The 20,482-nt window shown below is 38.8% G+C and overlaps 2 protein-coding genes across 6 annotated transcripts in view; one reads left to right on the forward strand and one right to left on the reverse strand.

Moving 5' to 3' along the window:
• The window catches only part of fli1 (Fli-1 proto-oncogene, ETS transcription factor), a 107,499-nt gene that overhangs the window by 40,101 nt on the left and 46,916 nt on the right, over positions 1-20,482 (forward strand). The window lies entirely within an intron of this gene.
• kcnj1a.1 (potassium inwardly rectifying channel subfamily J member 1a, tandem duplicate 1) overlaps positions 1-20,482 on the reverse strand; it is a 303,709-nt gene that overhangs the window by 39,752 nt on the left and 243,475 nt on the right. The gene's annotated exons all lie outside the window — the stretch shown is intronic.

The following is a 20,482-nucleotide window of genomic DNA, read 5'->3' on the forward strand; positions in this document are numbered from 1 at the left end:
TGTTTAGTGCTTCAAACCGTTTTGTAATGATATAATCTGTTATAATATTTACTTTATTTTATACATAATGTAAAAAAAATGAAATTGTGCAGACTAAAAATAATACGAAGAAAGTACAAAAATAAAGTTGTGATATAATGTGAGAAAAGTTATGTATTTAAGAAAAAAACGTCATGTTATTTGTTAAGGTAATTATTTAGTTTGTTTTAAACTTGTTTAACAAACTTACATTTGTCACATGTTTACACTTGCACAATCCAACTTGTCCGAAAAGGAGTCAAAAGAAGCAAAGATTATTCTATTATTGTTATTATTTTTGAGGAAACATCATATTGCTAGGCATAAATACAATTAAGTAAAGAATAAAGAAGTCATATACTCTCGAGAGAAAAACTTCATTTTTTTTAAAGAAAAAGTTAAATTTTTATGAGTTTTAATGTCATTAGAAAAAAGTAAAAGAAATAATGATCGACACCAGAATGTTAAATTCTTACAAATATTAGAAAGTCATATACTCTTCCAGTTCATACATTTATTTAAAAAAATATATGAGTAGTAAATCCACAATAATAACTTTTCATTATTACAAGATAAAGTTAAACAATAAAGATGTATTAATATCATAATTTTAGAGAAATATTAAATGATAATAAAGTGTTGTTCGTAGCGTTTCTACTCCTATGGTTCCTTCATTCATCAATCCGAGAAATGTTTGTAGGTTTTGCAATAGTACTAAAACAATGTATACTTACTAAACCGTCTCGTGTGTGATGTCTGTAGGAATGTTTTCATGCATACTTGTACGTGCTATGTTATGTCATTAAGCTAGCGTCGTTAGCATTTGCTAATATGCTAACACGCTTACGAGTGTCTGTGTTAGTATTGTTAACTTACAGCATAATAGCATTCTGTTTGTAATGTTCCAGTTTTGTTAGTTCACCAAGTCGTCCGTGTGGACTTATTGAGTCTGTTTAGCTCAGGGGTCGCCAACTCGTCGATCGCGATTTGCTAGTCGATCTTTGGGACCCTACCGGTTGATCGCGAAAATATTAGAAAAAAACAATCCTAATATGATATCAATACGTGACAACCCCATCCGAGGGGTAACCAACAGACCTGAAAAGATTGGTGACCATTGGTTTAGCTGATTGGAGAGCTAGTTCTGCAGCTAGTGGGTCCATGGCGATGACTTCTGTTTTGTTTGATCAGCCCTTTTACTGCCTTGTTATAGACACTGTTTGGAAACAATTAAGGTATGTAAATGAACATTTACAATATATTTCTGTGTAAATAAGTTATTTCACAACATATGTATCTGCGGCTTACAGTCCGGTGCGGTTATAATATGGAAAAATATATTTTTCTCCTAAAATTTAGGGGGCTTATACACGGGTGTGATCTATAGTCGGGAAAATACGGTAATTGAAGCAACGGAATATAAATTTAAGCTCTTTACTGCTCACTAGTGTTACCATATCTGAGTTACAGTGTAGAAATATGGGGAAACAACCACAAATATGCGCTTCATTCACTAACTGTTACAAAAAAGATCAATTAGAATAATACATAATGTTGGATATAGAGCAGTGTACCCCAACCACCAGGCCGCGGCCCGGTACCGGTCCGTGGACCGATTTGTACCGGGCCGCACAAGAAATAATTTAAAAAATAAAAAATAAATAAATAAATAAAAATTAAAAAAAAAAAAAAAAAAAAATATATATATATATATATATATATATATATATATATATATATATATATATATATATATATATATATATATATACACTGCCGTTCAAAAGTTTGGGGTCACCCAAACAATTTTGTGGAATAGCCTTCATTTCTAAGAACAAGAATAGACTGTCGAGTTTCAGATGAAAGTTATCTTTTTCTGGCCATTTTGAGCGTTTAATTGACCCCACAAATGTGATGCTCCAGAAACTCAATCTGCTCAAAGGAAGGTCAGTTTTGTAGCTTCTGTAACGAGCTAAACTGTTTTCAGATGTGTGAACATGATTGCACAAGGGTTTTCTAATCATCAATTAGCCTTCTGAGCCAATGAGCAAACACATTGTACCATTAGAACACTGGAGTGATAGTTGCTGGAAATGGGCCTCTATACACCTATGTAGATATTGCACCAAAAAGCAGACATTTGCAGCTAGAATAGTCATTTACCACATTAGCAATGTATAGAGTGTATTTCTTTAAAGTTAAGACTAGTTTAAAGTTATCTTCATTGAAAAGTACAGTGCTTTTCCTTCAAAAATAAGGACATTTCAATGTGACCCCAAACTTTTGAACGGTAGTATATATATATATATATATATATATATATATATATATATATATATATATATATATATATATATATATATATATATATATATATATATATATATATATATATATATATATATGTATATATATATATATATATATATATATATATATATATATATATATTTTTTTTTTATTAAATCAACATAAAAAACACAATATATACATTATACATCAATATAGATCAATACAGTCTGCAGAGATACACTCCGTAAGCACACATGTTTGTATTTTTTGACAAAAAAACAAACAAACAAAAAAAAACATATTATTTATGTATTTAATATTTGTTTGCTTACTATGCTATATTATTTATTTAATATTTGTTCACTGTTCTTTTACAGAGAACAAGGAAATTGGATAAAATTGCTATGGTATGAAAAGGGGTAGGATTAAATAAGCTCTGCTTCTTCCTACTCCTTTTCGGACGTGCTGTAATGAAACAACTGGAAATGTGTGATGCATTACATTGTATCATATGCATGTTCCAAATAAACTGGAACTGAACTTTTTTCTAATCAAATTCATCGATTAATCGCTGCAGCCCTACACTCAATATTAAAACCTATAAACAGCAAAACACTCAATCTCAACCTTAATGGTGAATTTTGCAAATACTGTCTTGTTTACAAACATTGTGCATAACGGCGTTTGGAATAAATGATACAACAAGCCAAAGAAAAAGCTAAACACACTCCCTTTGTTTGCTAAACAATCGTAAGGTTATTTCATTAGGACGGTTCAAACTGCAAAGGTATATTTATTAATACATTTGAGTGTCATTGTGATAGGTTACTTTATGTTGGATTTGTTTCGCATTTCCTTGTCAGACTTTGATATATACTGTACATATCTTTATGGTAGTAATGAGATTCACCATAAAAAAAATGTTGCTTTTTTTGCTGCAGTAATTTGAAGCATCTTTGTAAGTTAAGTTAAAGGACCAATGATTGTCACACACACACGAGGTGTGGTGAAATGTGTCCTCTGCATTTGAACCATCCCCTTGTTGCACCGCCTGGGAGGTGAGGGGAGCAGTGAGCAGCAGCGGTAGCCGCGCCCGGGACTCATTTTTGGTGATTTAACCCCCAATTCCAACCCTTGATGCTGAGTGCCAAGCAGGGAGGTAATGGGTCCCATTTTTATAGTGTTTGGTATGACTCGGCCGGGGTTTGAACTCAAGACCTGCCGATCTCAGGGAGGACACTCTAACCACTAGGGCATTGGATAACCCATCAACACATCAACAATTGGTAGTCTAGCCCTGTTACTGACTGCTGATTGGTTCAGGGGGTTACCTGCCTGTCAACCTAAATCAGCTGGGATTGGCTCCAAGCCCCCCCTTTGACTATGCACGGGATGAGCCTTATAAAAAAAATGTGTGGATAATCCCAATAGGTTGAAGAGAAAAGCAGGAATACACTGTATCTCGCCACAGGGTCTGTCCAACTGCTTATCCAATTGTCCAATATCAACATTCTTATTTGGCAGGAGCCATCTGCATCTCCACTTATTGCAAAAGTGATATAAATTCTTGGTAGCGCTGAGCGTCTGATGTCCCACGTTTTTGAAAGTGAGCAGCTGCATAGTAGCTCTGTTTGCGACGGTGCATGGCTAGCAGCAGACGGCTAACAGAACAGGGCGCACGGCCAGGCCCTGCACACCAATGATAACCTGCCAATAGAAAGAAAACTCATGTGCAAGGAGCTCAATAAAAATGTTGCGAGGGTTGAAAGGGAGGGAGAAACGTTTTCCCTACTCAGCCTTCAAGGCCAGATGTTTATGGTCTGTATAAACTATTGAGGGCTCGAGAATGTCCCCCACTCAGCAACAGTGTGGTGCAGCTCTTTTTTTTTGTTTTTTTGTTCTTTACTCCCACTGTAATCCATCCAGATACACAAGAAATAGCGACAGTATTTCTGTTTTTTAATGGTGCTCAGTCATGACTCAGAGACTTTCCATGCTCAAAGTGAGTAAGCTGACTTTCTATTGTTATTGTGTCTGCGTTCATAATAAACATGTTTGCTTCTTTGGTGAAAAGGAACCCTGTTGCATTTGATCAACTCGTACTATACGGTTCTTTTTGTTAAGTGGGAATTGGGATGAGTGCCAAATTCACTACTTTTATACTTACCTAAAAAAATTCCGTCTTCACTACCAGGTATCGATTCACGCATAATTAAAAAGGTGCCCTATTTTGATAGATTTGTTGGCCGTCACGTAATGTCTGGTTGCAGACAAACACGCGTATTCATAGCAGACTGCTTCTACCAACTAAACAAACATGCCTGATACAAAGTAATCCTTCACTTATCAAAATGTTTGATAAGTGAAGTACTAGGATGACAGGGGATGCAAAACAATAACAGTGCAATACTTGTTCATAACATGGTCACTACTGCCTAGTTTCTCTTGTTATATTCTTTTTTTACTGTTATATTTTGATTCTCATTGTTTCTTTTTATTTGTATTCTTATTGTGATATTTATCTATTTTGTTTCCATTTATACCCCCATTATTTACTTTTTACTTTTAAAATTCAATCTCAATTCTGTACACTGCTGCTGGAATATTAATTTTCCTGAGGAAACTCTCCTGAAGGAATCAATAAAGTACTATATATCTACCTATCTATCTAAAATGTGCTAATTTACATTGGATATGCCATATACGTGCTACTGATATTAACATTTTGCGATTGTACATGGCAATTTCAACACCTCCAAATTTGGTAATCCAAACTACAACTAAGATTCACGTCACAATCAAACAGCTGGTGTGTAATAAATGTAATGCTTACAGTATAAACACTTTGTAGGACTCAACAAAATACAAGACTGGCACATTCAACTCAATGGCTATGGCAACACACAGAGGACAAGCTGAGCTGAATGTATTTTTGTAAATGAGACTCAAAAGTGTGAGAAAACAGCACAGTTATCATTATCAGCTCAGTGTTAAATGTTTGATTATTTATTAAAAGTAAACAACTTTATTACCACATTAACACCTTTAAAAAGTACCAACGATTAGTTCTAGAGCTGCAACGATTAATCGATTAAATGGATTAGAAAAAAAGCATTGATTCATATTTTCTTGCTTCGATTAAACGTTTCAGTGTAAATAATACAAATTGATAAATTTTGGACGGTGTGGAGTTCCTGGACATCGTTTCCACACAGCCTCTGCAATAAAGTGCAAATGAGAGCAGTAGTGTGTGGGTGCCATGATCTGTGTGGCAGCGAAGAGCTTTTTTTTATTAATGCACACATGTTAAACTGCAATTTAAATTGTGATAATTTGCATTTATTAGACAAAAAAGGAAGTTGTATGGAAAGCAGAAATATATATTTTTTTTATTTCAACTATTTTCCCTATACATTGACGTTATAAAGTGCGTTATATCCGATTACTCGATTAATTGAACAAAATGGTTGAATAATCGATAGCTGCAGCCCGAATTGGTACCACTGCCTAGCGTTATCCAGTTAATTCCAGGTACCTGGAATTGGTGCGGGATAGGTTCAAAAGTAAATGCTAATGATTCAGACTGTAAGTGTGAACGTGATCATCTACTGTGCACCAAACAAGGGAGCTATGGTGCCGTTTGGTTCACTTGTCCTCAAGTGTTAAAATGACGCAACAACACATGCAAAAATGACGAATATGTCAGATAACTGTTGAAACTTTTTAGAAGCCTTTCTTGAAATCTTAGGCCTTGCTCACACTGCAGGTCAATTCCGATTTTGCCAATATGTGACCTGTATAAGATTTTTTTCATGTCTGTGTGAACAGTGCAATTCTGAATTTTTCATATATGACCCAGGCTTTTTTCGTATGTGGATAAAAATCGGATATATATGCGACCGTGCGTTGCAGTCGCATTCACCAGACCAAAACGTCATCAAAAAGCGCCATAATTATTCGCCAAAATAACAGTTATAAAATACATAGTTGACAAATGAGAAGAAAACAGGTGAAAATAAAATGTTTTAGGAACTGACATGAAAGTTCCAACACTCCTGTCTCCAACTGCTCTTCCACAGACACGCTCTTCATGCAGAAATCGAAGCAAAATATCCCGTAAAACTGCCATAGCCAAAATACTTGTCCTCTTCCTTCTTTATCTTCTACATGCAATAATTCGGTTCATTAAATGTTGACTTTGATTGGACAAAATCCTTGAAATTGCCACAGTTGTTAGACCGACTCGAGTGGAATAATGCCTGAAATAAGTAAATACAGTAAATTAAAAAAAATTAAAATGAATACATGTTTACTTCCGTAAACACTGCAGTGTGTGCGACGTCATGATGTCATGTCTGCATACAGGTCAGGTTACATTCACATTAGAAATCACATTTGTTTTTGTAATGGGACAACCACATAAAATGATTGAATTTGACAAGAACAAATCCGAATTGGACATCAGACCCTGCAGTGTAAACGTAGCCCAATTGTCTAAATGTGTTGTCTAAATTACAGCATCTCGGACTGAATTTTGGTTTGAAACATTTTAATGATGTCACGTAATAAGCCAAAAAAAAGCTAGCCAATCACGTCTTCCATACTTAATGCATTTTTTTCTTTACTGCACAGTCTTTGGTCTTGGACAAAAATACCAGCATGAACACAGCGAATCACACCAAAGTGCACACCAAGTATTTTTTTTAAATGTTTTGAACCAGACCTCAAGTGTGAATGCAGCCTTAGTCATACCCACAGTTTTTTTCTCTTGATACTGCTGAAACGTCTCCTCTTTTCTCCCCCCTCGCCGCGCTCTGTTCCCAGCACATGTGGTATCAAACCGAACTACGTGGGTGCGATAAAGCAAACAGTCCACAGTCCCTCCCCGACAGACTAATTGGAACAAATTCTCCAATTGCGCTCCAAATTGAAAGCACATTGGGTTGCGGACAGCCATCATTTATAAAAATCCGCGACTAAGAATGAAGCCAAAATATTACACTGGCAACTACGCTTGTTACTGCGAGCAGCTGCTTCGCCCGAGACACATGTTCTCATTGTGCTAGCGAATGGCACTGAGTACCTGGATGATGTATCGGCGGTGTTTGGATACGCAATGGCCGCGGGGTGGGGAAGTGCGTCCCGGCTATTGCGGCCGGTCTACATTCAGGACTTAATGACTTTGCGGAATGTTAATCAGAGGTTCAATAAACAGAGCTAAAGCATGATGTACACAGATGTCTGTAAAATAATTGCAGCCATCTACTGTTCAGGGGTGGGTCAGGGATAATGAATGAACGCGTCACGTGACCTGTAATCATTCATTCATCCAGGTTTGGCTCAATCGTCGCCTCCATCAATTTTTATTTGAGAAACTCGGCCAACCTCCAGCCTTCATGAGTGAATCCAGAGGGTTTCCCCCCCCCCCTATCTGGACGTCTCGTCTATGACGAACAAATGGATTTAGTTACCAAATCATTGTCCCTGCAGGGTCCGCACGAAGCCTCGACTATCCCATCATCCTCGTCTGCCTCCCTTGCTACTAACGCTAGCTCCTCCTGCCCCCGTAGGCTTCCCGGTGTCAATAATGTGCTTCCCAGACAGCTGCTCCGAAGCAGGTCAGTCCAAGCACGGGAAGGGAGCGTTCATAGCTTTTGTTTGTCGGGAAGGGATCCAAAGCAATTTTAAACGGGCGAGCGAAGAGGATTCCATGGCGTACAAGGTCTAGGGTGGGGTGGGGGGGTGGGGGGGGCAGAAACGGGCAAAGTCACGGTACAGCACGCCTAAGCCGTGGCTAAGTCGTGCAGCCAGCGGCCATAATGAAAAGTGCTGTGCCTAGTGGCGGTTGCACAATGAGGCTGTTATACTATGACAAGCGTCCCTCTCTGCCCTGACAACATGCACGGGGAAAACTGTTGACACCCACTAAAGCACAGTTCCCATTACATCACAACATTTTGGGAGCAATGGTAAATTTAGTGGCGGCATCATTCACTCCACCCTTTGTGATATTCTTTAGCCGTTAAAAGCCCTTTTTTTTTTTTAGCTAAGAACGCAAAGTATTCATCAATAGTTCTCGGGGATAATCACTGCGACCGAGCTGGTGCACTTACGCAATATTAGCCCTGGCCACATGGTATGTTTTTGATTTGAAAAGCATTTGCATACTGCCGCAGCAAATTGCTTTGGGTCCCCAGCTGAAACATATGAAGCGGGATTCCATCGAGAGCCTCTTCAAAGGTAATAAGCTCACATTTAGTTGCCTGGACACACTGGCCTAGCGTGCTTCCCCAGGCGATGCACCTGGACTCGTTTCTGAGGACCATGTGGAATACAGCACAGCGGAGTGTAGTAGTGGACAGGGGACAGTAGAGGAGACATTTGGAGTTGACGCTATAGACAGTTATCTGCACCCCAAGTTCCTGGGGGTGCAGATAACTGACAATATAACCTGGTCCCTACACACCGGAGCTCTTGTGAAAAGAGCTCAGCAGCTCATGCACTTTTTGCGTCGGATGAAAAGAGCACAGCTCCCTCCCCCCATTCTCAGCACATTCTACAGTGGCACTATAGAGAGCCTGCTGACCAACAGCATGTCTGTCTGGACTGGAGCCTGCAATGCCTCAGACTGGAAGTCTCTCCAGAGAGTTGTGAGGACGGCGGAAATGATCATCAGGACTCCTCTTCCTCCTATACAGGAGATCGCAAAAAGCCGCTGCCTGACCAGGGCTCAGAAAATCTGCAAAGACTCCTCCCACCCCCACCAAGGACTGTTTTCACTGCTGGACTCTAGAAAGAGGTTCCGCAGCCTCCGAAGCAGAACCTCCAGGTTCTGTAACAGCTTCTTCCCTCAGGCCGTAATACTCTTGAACACATCATAATTAAATTATCCCCTCAACTCCCCCCAAAATGGATTAACTCGCTGGAATAAAAAAGACAATATAACATACATCCATAAACGTGGACGCATGTGAAAAAGTGCAATATATATTTATTTGTACAGTAACCTATTTATTTACATATGCACCTTATTGCTTTTTTATCCTGCACTACCATGAGCTTATGTAACAAAATGTTGTTCTTATCTGTACTGTAAAGTTCCAATTTGAATGACATTAAAAAGGAAGTCTAAGTCTAAGACATAAATCACTTCATCCAACCATCAATGAAAATGACCTTGATAACTTTGTCGTCGTCTGTAAATTTGTATTGTTTTCTCCGTCTCTCGCTTCGAAAGAGGAACAAGAGGGTTCACTCCTGTAGAATTAAATTAACAGAGTGAACTCCCCTGTCAGGCATCCATAATCTTGGTCCCAGTGGGCAGAGGTGTGTCGTCTCGTTTACGCACACACGATATATAGTTTTTTTCCCTAAAGCCATGACCACGGTGAACTCTTATAGGCACTGATTTTATAGTTTAGCACCTCTCTGTGTTCAATTTTTACTTTCCACTCACAGTCTGAATGCTTCTGTATATATGTACACTACCGTTCAAAAGTTTGGGGTCACATTGAAATGTGCTTATTTTTGAAGGAAAAGCACTGTACTTTTCAATGAATATAACTTTAAACTAGTCTTAACTTTAAAGAAATACACTCTATACATTGCTAATGTGATAAATGACTATTCTAGCTGCAACTGTCTGGTTTTTGGTGCAATATTTACATAGGTGTATAGAGGCCCATTTCCAGCAACTATCACTCCAGTGTTCTAATGGTACAATGTGTTTGCTCATTGGCTCAGAAGGCTAATTGATGATTAGAAAACCCTTGTGCAATCATGTTCACACATCTGAAAACAGTTTAGCTCGTTACAGAAGCTACAAAACTGACCTTCCTTTGAGCAGATTGAGTTTCTGGAGCATCACATTTGTGGGGTCGATTAAACGCTCAAAATGGCCAGAAAAAGATAACTTTCATCTGAAACTCAACAGTCTATTCTTGTTCTTAGAAATGAAGGCTATTCCATAAAATTGTTTGGGTAACCCCAAACTTTTGAACGGTAGTGTATATAGTATAATATTTATTTCCTGTAAACAACACATTGAACATAAACCGTTCTCAGGATTGGACTGCGCACCTTACCTCCTTTTGCACTATTTTTCTTTCCTTCCTATGTTTTGCATATTTTGTAGACTGTCGCACTGATACTGGAGTTTTTAATCTCATCGTACCTGTGTATAGTGACAATAAGAGGCATTCTATTATATTCTATTCTATATGCACAGAGCCTCGCCAGTCGTGACTCGCTAGTGAAAAGCAGCGTGAGGTAACCAGAGGTTAGGAGAAAATAAATATGATTGCAAAAACAACATTTCTGGTGTGGGAATATTTCGGTTTCAAACCACTCCACTGAAAAAGATAAGCCTATCGACACAGAAAAACTAGCAAGTATGCCCAATATGTTGGAAAGGGATGGCAAAAACAATTGCACTTCAACAGAATATGCCACAACGACATCCCACATCTCTCAGATCCCATATCAGGGCAAGGAAATACTCAACCCTGTGGGATACAATGCTAATATATATATATATATATATATATACACACACACACCCATCCCCCTGACCGGTGCAATGGACGTCGTGTGGCTCTAGTTAATAGTGTGAGAGTCCAGTCCATAGTGGGGCCTGGAGCTTTGTAGCAGTTGTATCAATATTGGTCATTGGTTCTTCTCTCTATCTACTTCTTGTCAAGCTAGTACCAATATTGTCAAGCTAGCGCTATAGCTTCTAAATTTACATTCAGTAAGTACTGTGAAATGTGAAAATCGCTAGGTGTGCTGTCTACAAAAGGAAATAACCGCCGGAGTCTCGGAAATAACCGCCGGAGTCTCAATAACCATTGGCATTAAAATATGTGGCTGCACTTAAATAGTAGTTCTGTGAAACGATACATTTTTATAATTAAAATAATCACACTTTTCATTTGTGATCAATACCTGTAAATTATGTTCCTGCTTGATTGAAATCAGTCTTTCTTAAATAGTGAGGCGGTGCAATGCCGGGGTGACCAGAGGGAATATGTTTTATCAGTATCATGCTTCAAGCCCCGCTTCGAACATGTCTGCAATGCAAAATGTGCTAATTGTAGCCATTAATCCTGGCTTCCTCAATTTGATTTATTAAAAATAATTGTTACATCACGTTTTATTTTGTAGGTTAAAATGTTTTATATATTGTTCCCCTGAGTTAATGTTGCTGATCAATTTTAATTAATTATTATTTATTGGGTTGAATTTTTTTCAGTACATATCAAATGGCTCATGTCAGTGATAAAATGTTCATAGTTTAAATAAGGATTTATTTATTTTTTCAGGAATATTGATGCACTTTAAATCTTTTCTGTTACGGACTAAAAAAAAAAGTTAAGTTATTCTTTGTTGTAAGTTGATCTATATATTTTTCGTCTTTTTTTGTTATATTTAATGGTAATACATACTGTATGCAATGTTATGCAGAGGTGTACTTATAACAATTCATAGTCAAATTATACTAATAGTAGCCGTGGAGAGTATTGGGACTTGAAATGTTTTCTTCTTCCAAAGGGGGAGCACTGATATAAATTCACTTTAGAAAAAAAAGACCATAGCTTCTAAATTTACATTTAGATTTTGTCAAATATATGGGTAGAATTTTATTAAAGCAAAACTAGTTTTAGTTTAAGTAAAATATAAATGTATCAGGGTTGTTTATTTTATGGAGGCATGTAGTTAATCATAGAACTGGCACCCAATGTTATTAAAAATTATTGATGGGGGCTGAGGGGGAACACTGATATAAATTTACCTTAGAAAAGAGTATAGCTTCTATATTTACATTTAGATTTTATTAAATGTCTGGGTAGAATTTTATTTAAAAAATAATTTTCTTTTAAGTAAAATATACATTTATCAGGGTTATTCATTTATTTTTATGGAGGCATGTAGTTAATCATAGAACTGGCACCAAATATTACTCAAAATTATTGATTTTGAATCGAGAATCGTTTTGAATCGAGAATAGTTTCCGAATCAAATCGTTACCCCCAACAATCGAATCGAATTGAATCGTGTGGTGCCCAAAGATTCACAGCCCTACTCTGGCATGTAGGGCTGTGAATCTTTGCGTGTCCCACGATTCGATTCAATATCGATTCTTGGGGTCACGATTCGATTCAAAATCGATTTTTTTTTTTCAATTCAACACGATTCTTGATTCAAAAACGATTTTTTTCCCGATTCAAAAGGATTCTCCATTCATTCAATACATAGGATTTCAGCAGGATCTACCCCAGTCTGCTGACATGCAAGCAGAGTAGTAGATTTTTGTAAAAAGCTTTTATAATTGTAAAGGACAATGTTTTATCAACTGATTGCCGTCTCCGCTCGGGATGGTTCCTGCTGGCCCCACCATGGACTGGACTTTCGCTGATGTGTTGGACTTTCACAATATTATGTCAGACCCACTCGACATCCATTGCTTTCGGTCTCCCCTGGAGGGGGGGTGGGGGGGGGGGGGGGTGTTACCCACATATGCGGTCCTCTCCAAGGTTTCTCATAGTCATTCACATTGAAGTCCCACTGGGGTGAGTTTTCCTTGCCCGTATGTGGGCTCTGTACCGAGGATGTCGTTGTGGCTTGTACAGCCCTTTGAGACACTTGTGATTTAGGGCTATATGAATAAACATTGATTGATTGATTGATTGATTGCAATAATGTAAATTTGTTTTAACTATTAAATGAACCAAAAATATGACTTATTTTATCTTTGTGAAAATATTGGACACAGTGTGTTGTCAAGCTTATGAGATGCGATGCAAGTGTAAGCCACTGTGACACTATTGTTCTTTTTTTTTTTTTTTTATAAATGTCTAATGATAATGTCAATGAGGGATTTTTAATCACTACTATGTTGAAATTGTAACTAATATTGATACTGTTGTTGATAATATTCATTCTTGTTTCACTACTTTTGGTTTGTTCTGTCGTGTTTGTGTCTCCTCTCAATTGCTCTGTTTATTGCAGTTCTGAGTGTTGCTGGGTCGGGTTTGGTTTTGGAATTGGATTGCATTGTTATGGTATTGCTGTGTATTGTTTTGTTGGATTGATTAATTAAAAAAAATTAAAAATTAAAAAAATTAATACATAAATAAAAAAATCGATTTAAAAAAAAAGAGGGAATTGATTCTGAATCGCACAACATGAGAATCGCGATTCGAATTTGAATCGATTTTTTCCCACACTCCTACTAGCATGATATTGCAGTTGCAAAGTGAGTGTGATGTTAGCACGGTAGCTACATAGCTATGCTAGTGCTGCTAATGTTTGTGTCCTCCTGTACTATTCCTTAAGGTTGTTGAATGTGATGTATGGGATCTGTCCGCCCTGAGATCGGTTGGTCGTGAGTTCAAACCCCGGCCGAGTCATCCCAAAGACTATAAAAATGGGACCCATTACCTCCCTGCTTGGCACTCAGCATCAAGGGTTGGAATTAGGGCTGCAACTAACGATTAATTTGATAATCTATTAATCTGTTGATTATTACTTCGATTAATCGATTAATAATCGGATAAAAGAGACAAACTACATTTCTATCCTTTCCAGTATTTTATTGGAAAAAAACAGCATACTGGCACCATACTTATTTTGATTATTGTTTCTCAGCTGTTTGTAAATGTTACAGTTTATAAATAAAGATTTATTTAAAAAAAAACAAACTTTTTTGTTTTTGTTTTTAAAGCCTCTGCGCATGCGCATAGATCCAACGAATCGATGACTAAATTAATCGGCAAGTATTTTTATAATCGACTTTAATCGATTTAATCGATTAGTTGTTGCAGCCCTAGTTGGAATTGGGGGTTAAATCACCAAAATGAACCCGAGCGCAGCCACCGCTGCTGCTCACTGCTCCCCTCACCTCCCAGGGGGTGGAACAAGGGAATGGGTCAAATGCAGAGGGTAATTTCACCACACCTAGTGTGTCTGTGTGACTATCAGTGATACTTTAACTTCTTTCATCGTTCCTCCTTGGTGAGTCAAGTCTTCGTTCTATATGTTCAAGGGGCGTTCCCTCTCAAGTGGCTGCGAATGTTATTCTTATTTACTTGATCCTTATTAGTTTAAAACGTAAAGCTGAGATTCCTAACCATAGCACTTCATGTTACGTTGGGAAAATACAGAATTACAGTGTTTATGTAAAAGTGAAATAAGTGCACAATAGCTTCCAAACACTTGGTCAGAGACAGGCATAAACAAACATAGCTTGTTAGCATTAAAGCTACAGACACAGGAAACATGTTCCTGGTAGGGTTTACTAAAAGCACTTTTAAACGTCTAAAATCCAGGATCAAGGCTACATTTTGGACAACAGACTACTAATTTACTGTAGCATCTCTGAGACGTATTCTAACTTGTTGACCAATAAGGGTTGGTCTGGAACTGGGCACGAAGCTACTACCTATAGGAAGCAATACGTGAAGCTGGGCGAAGACACGTCTAAAGCTCTTCATTTATATTGTGGCGTACCTCAGGGATCAACACTGGGACCAAACGTGTTTGATCTCTATATAAATTACATTTGGAAAGTTATAGAGGACTTAAAGGTAGTATTATTTGCAGATGATACGACCTCATTTGGTTCAGTAGAGAACTCATAGAAGCCACTACAAGTAATAACAGAAGAAATGAAAAAATTAAAGAGATGGTTTGACAAAAACAGACTATCCTTGAATCATAGTAAAACTAAAATAATGCTATTTGGTAACAGCAGAAGAGAAAGTCAAACAAATTCAAATAGACAGAGTAGACATTAACAAGGTAAAATAAATCACATTTGTATGAATAATAACAGTTGATAAAATGAACTGGGAATGTAATAATAATAATAATAATGGATTAGATTTATATCGCGCTTTTTCTATTGTTAGATACTCAAAACGTTCACAGAGAAGTGGGAACCCATCATTCATTCACACCTGGTGGTGGTAAGCTACATTTGTAGCCACAGCTGCCCTGGGGTAGACTGATGGAAGCGAGGCTGCCAGTTTGCGCCTACAGCCCCTCCGACCACCACCTACCATTCATTCATCATTCATTTCACCGGTGTGAGCGGCACCGGGGGTAAAGGGTGAAGTGTCCTGCCCAAGGACACAACGGCAGCGATTTTTTTGGATGGTAAGAGGCGGGGAGCGAACCTGCAACCCTTAGGTTTCTGGCACGGTTGCTCTACCCACTACGCCACGCCGTCCCATGTCATATAAAAGTACACAACATAAGATGGCAAGAAATATGTCAGTAATGAATAAAGCAAAAATATTTTCTGGACCAAAAAATACTCCATATTTTCTACTCCTTGCTGGTGTTACCGTATCTGAGTTATTGTGAAGATATATAGAGAAATAACTACAAAAGTGCACTTCATTAACTAACCGTGTTAGGAAAAAAATCATGTTGTTGATATTACAAACCCCGTTTCCATATGAGTTGGGAAATTGTGTTAGATGTAAATATAAACGGAATACAATGATTTGCAAATCCTTTTCAACCCATATTCAATTGAATGCACTACAAAGACAAGATATTTGATGTTCAAACTCATAAACTTTATTTTTTTTTTGCAAATAATCATTAACTTAGAATTTCATGGCTGCAACACGTGCCAAAGTAGTTGGGAAAGGGCCTGTTCACCACTGTGTTACATGGCCTTTCCTTTTAACAACACTCAGTAAACGTTTGGGAACTGAGGAGACACATTTTTTAAGCTTCTCAGGTGGAATTCTTTCCCATTCTTGCTTGATGTACAGCTTAAGTTGTTCAACAGTCCGGGGGTCTCCGTTGTGGTATTTTAGGCTTCATAATGCGTCACACATTTTCAATGGGAGACAGGTCTGGACTACAGGCAGGCCAGTCTAGTACCCGCACTCTTTCACTATGAAGCCACGTTGATGTAACACGTGGCTTGGCATTGTCTTGCTGAAATAAGCAGGGGCGTCCATGGTAACGTTGTTTGGATGGCAACATATGTTGCTCCAAAACCTGTATGTACCTTTCAGCATTAATGGCGCCTTCACAGATGTGTAAGTTACCCATGTCTTGGGCACTAATACACACCCATACCATCACAGATGCTGGCTTTTCAACTTTGCGCCTATAACAATCCGGATGGTTCTTTTCCTCTTTGGTCCGGAGGACACCACGTCCACAGTTTCCAAAAACAATTTGAAATGTGGACTCGTCAGACCACAGAACACTTTTCCACTTTGTATCAGTCCATCTTAGATGAGCTCAGGCCCAGCGCAGCCAACTGCGTTTCTGGGTGTTGTTGATAAACGGTTTTCGCCTTGCATAGGAGAGTTTTAACTTGCACTTACAGATGTAGCGACCAACTGTAGTTACTGACAGTGGGTTTCTGAAGTGTTCCTGAGCCCATGTGGTGATATCCTTTACACACTGATGTCGCTTGTTGATGCAGTACAGCCTGAGGGATTGAAGGTCTTAGCTGCTTACGTGCAGTGATTTCTCCAGATTCTCTGAACCCTTTGATGATATTACGGACCGTAGATGGTGAAATCCCTGAATTCCTTGCAATAGCTGGTTGAGAAAGGTTTTTCTTAAACTGTTCAACAATTTGCTCACGCATTTGTTGACAAAGTGGTGACCCTCGCCCCATCCTTGTTTGTGAATGACTGAGCATTTCATGGAATCTACTTTTATACCCAATCATGGCACCCACCTGTTCCCAATTTGCCTGTTCACCTGTGGGATGTTCCAAATAAGTGTTTGATGAGCATTCCTCAACTTTTTCAGTATTTATTGCCACCTTTCTCAACTTCTTTGTCACGTGTTGCTGGCATTAAATTCTAAAGTTAATGATTCGCAAAAAAAAAAAAAAGTTTATCAGTTTGAACATCAAATAAGTTGTCTTTGTAGCATATTCAACTGAATATGGGTTGAAAATGATTTGCAAACCATTGTATTCCGTTTATATTTACATCTAACACAATTTCCCAACTCATATGGAAACGGGGTTTGTATATGTTATGGACCATATTGTGAATTTTGTATGCATGTTCAGAAAATAACTACAATAATTACAATTACTATTAACTAAAACCTCGACCAGGGATTATCTTTGGCGTCGCTCATGTTGTAACGACAGTAGATGGAAGAAAACGACATGATGTTTCATTTGTCTCTCCTTAAATAGCTCAGTGCTGTAAAGTGCCTGGCTAGGGACCTCTGCTTGTTGACAAAAGGCCCCGCCACATGTTTAGGTGATGCTATCCTGTGGCTCCAGAGAATAAACAACCTGCGATGCTTGAGGGAGCCCTGACCTATCTCAGTTAGCGTTACCACTGGCCGGTCGCACTGAAGGCCTCGGCCACTGTCACTTGCATTACGCAACCCTTGCGTGAAAAGCCTGAGGTTTAACACGGGCCACTGTGCTGTCGGATTACCAGGACGTGTTTGTTTTCGGAGAGCGCAAATAAATATGCAGCATAGCCAAAACTCCCTGTCATTTCTGCCTCCCTCTCTCACCCCTCCTCGCTCGCCCGGCTTTACTGCAATCCTCTGCGGGATGGTTTGAGGTTTTCTCAGCAATGCTGCCTGTTTGCCTGTCTGGGTCAGCCCACATATGAGGAGCACAGTAGGAAAAGGGTTAAATAGCCCCTTGCACTCCCTCCTCCTTTTTCTGTTCACCCCCCCCCCCCCCCCCCCCAAAAGATGGCTGCCCTGCGTGCCTGCACTCAGCATGAGGAATTATTTTTGTATGAGGAGCTGCGTTTGATTGCTGTGCAGGGACCCGACCTCATACAATGGCTCCCCTGTTCTGAGGCCCAAACGAGACCCAGAGCCTTGGGGGTGCCGCAGGAATAGGTAGGACTGGGAGGGGGCGAGCATTTGTGGAGCACCCCCTAAAATAACACCAGCCCTGCTTGGCCACCGTGTCTCCCCTCCCTCCATCCCCCAACATGATGGGAATCAAATCGTACACAAACTTTGTCTCCACGCTTTTTCATTTTGTCCAAAAATCAAAAAAAAGAGAGAGAAACTTTCCTCCCAAGTCAGCAGCCGCTAAATCTTAACGCGCTCCACGTCGTTGTGTTTTCTCTGTGCATTTTTTTTTTTTTGAGTCTGTTTTTCCAGTGGCTTGATTTATGCCTGGGGCAGCTAAAATTAAGAGAGCATTTTGGTGCCGCCCAGGGTGCCTGTGTAAGTGCAGGAATGCAGCGCCATCCCGGGTTCTGCTACATAAGGTGAAACGACTGTTCAGCCGGCTTTCGCCTTTTTTTATTATTCAGGGTTAGACTTTGCGCTTTAAATGCCTAAGGTTTTTTTTTGTGTGTTGCTTTATACTATACTTGCCCAGGTCTATTATCTACCCGTGAGATTGTTTTATTAAGCCAAAAAAGGGACCGCAGTTCCAAAAATAAAAGCATTCTAAGTGTGTGCGGACCTTCTACTGCCACCTGTTGGTTGTTTTATATAACATTCTATCCATCCATCCATCCATTTTCTACTGCTTGTCTTCATTTTTTTTTTTTTAAGGAAGCGGTGTCCAAAATGCGGCACAGAGGCCCATTATTCTCTTGCAGCCTGATTTTTTATTGGCCCAATTGGCATATTCTTAAAATTTAAATTGAGAACTTATTTGATTGTTTCTCTGTCATGCCTACGGGTGTAACAATTATATATATATATATATATATATATATATATATATATATATATATATATATATATATATATATATATATATATATATATATATATATATATATATATATATATATCTTAATTAGATTATCCAAAAAAAAAAAAAAAAATAGTGCTCGATACCGTGGTAGAGCGTAATATGTATGTGTGGGAAAAAATCACAAGACTATTTCATCTCTACAGGCCTGTTTCATGAGGGTTTCCTCAATCTGATTGAGGAAACCCTCATGAAACAGGCCTGTAGAGATGAAATAGTCTTGTGATTTTTTCCCACACATACATATATATATATATATATATATATATATATATATATATATATATATATATATATATATATATATATATATATACACACACAGTATATACACTATATTTCCAAAAGTATTTAGCCACCCATCCAAATGATCAGATTCAGGTGTCCTAATCAAGCACTTAGGCATGGAGACTGTTTCTACAAACATTTGTGAAAGAATGGGCCGCTCTCAGGAGCTCAGTGATTTCCAGCGTGGAACTGTCATAGGATGCCACCTGTGCAACAAATCCAATCGTGGAATTTCCTCGCTCCTAAATATTCCAAAGTCAACTGTTAGCTTTATTATAAGAAAATTGAAGAGTTTGGGAACAACAGCAACTCAGCCACCAAGTGGTAGGCCACGTAAACTGACAGAGAGGGGTCAGTGCATGCTGAAGCGCATAGTGCAAAGACTTTCTGCACAGTCAGTTGCTACAGAGCTCCAAACTTCATGTGACCTTCCAATTAGCCCACATACAGTACGCAGAGAGCTTCATGGAATGGGTTTCCATGGCCGAGCAGCTACATCTAAGCCATACATCACCAAGTCCAATGCAAAGCGTCGGATGCAGTGGTGTAAAGCACGTCGCCACTGGACTCTAGAGCAGTGGAGACGCCTTCTCTGGAGTGATGAATCACGCTTTTCCATCTGGCAATCTGATGGACGAGTCTGGATTTGGAGGTTGCCAGGAGAACGCTACATTTCGGACTGCATTGTGGCGAGTGTCAAATTTGGTGGAGGAGGAATTATGGTGTGGGGTTGTTTTTCAGGATTTGGGCTTGGCCCCTTAGTTCCAGTGAAAGGAACTTTGAATGCTCCAGGATACCAAAACATTTTGGACAATTCCATGCTCCCAACCTTGTGGGAACAGTTTGGAGCGGGCCCCTTCCTCTTCCAACATGACTGTGCACCAGTGCACAAAGCAAGCTCCATAAAGACATGAATGACAGAGTCTAGTGTGGATGAACTTGACTGGCCTGCACAGAGTCCTGACCTGAACCTGATAGAACACCTTTGGGATGAGTTAGAACGGAGACTGAGAGCCAGGCCTTCTCGACCAACATCAGTGTGTGACTTCACCAATGCACTTTTGGAAGAATGGTAAAAAATTCCTATAAACACACTCAGCAACCTTGTGGACAGCCTTCCCAGAAGAGTTGAAGCTGTGATAGCTGCAA

The sequence above is a fragment of the Entelurus aequoreus genome, linkage group LG10 (assembly GCF_033978785.1).
Source record: "Entelurus aequoreus isolate RoL-2023_Sb linkage group LG10, RoL_Eaeq_v1.1, whole genome shotgun sequence".
Taxonomy (NCBI): Eukaryota; Metazoa; Chordata; class Actinopteri; order Syngnathiformes; family Syngnathidae; genus Entelurus; species Entelurus aequoreus.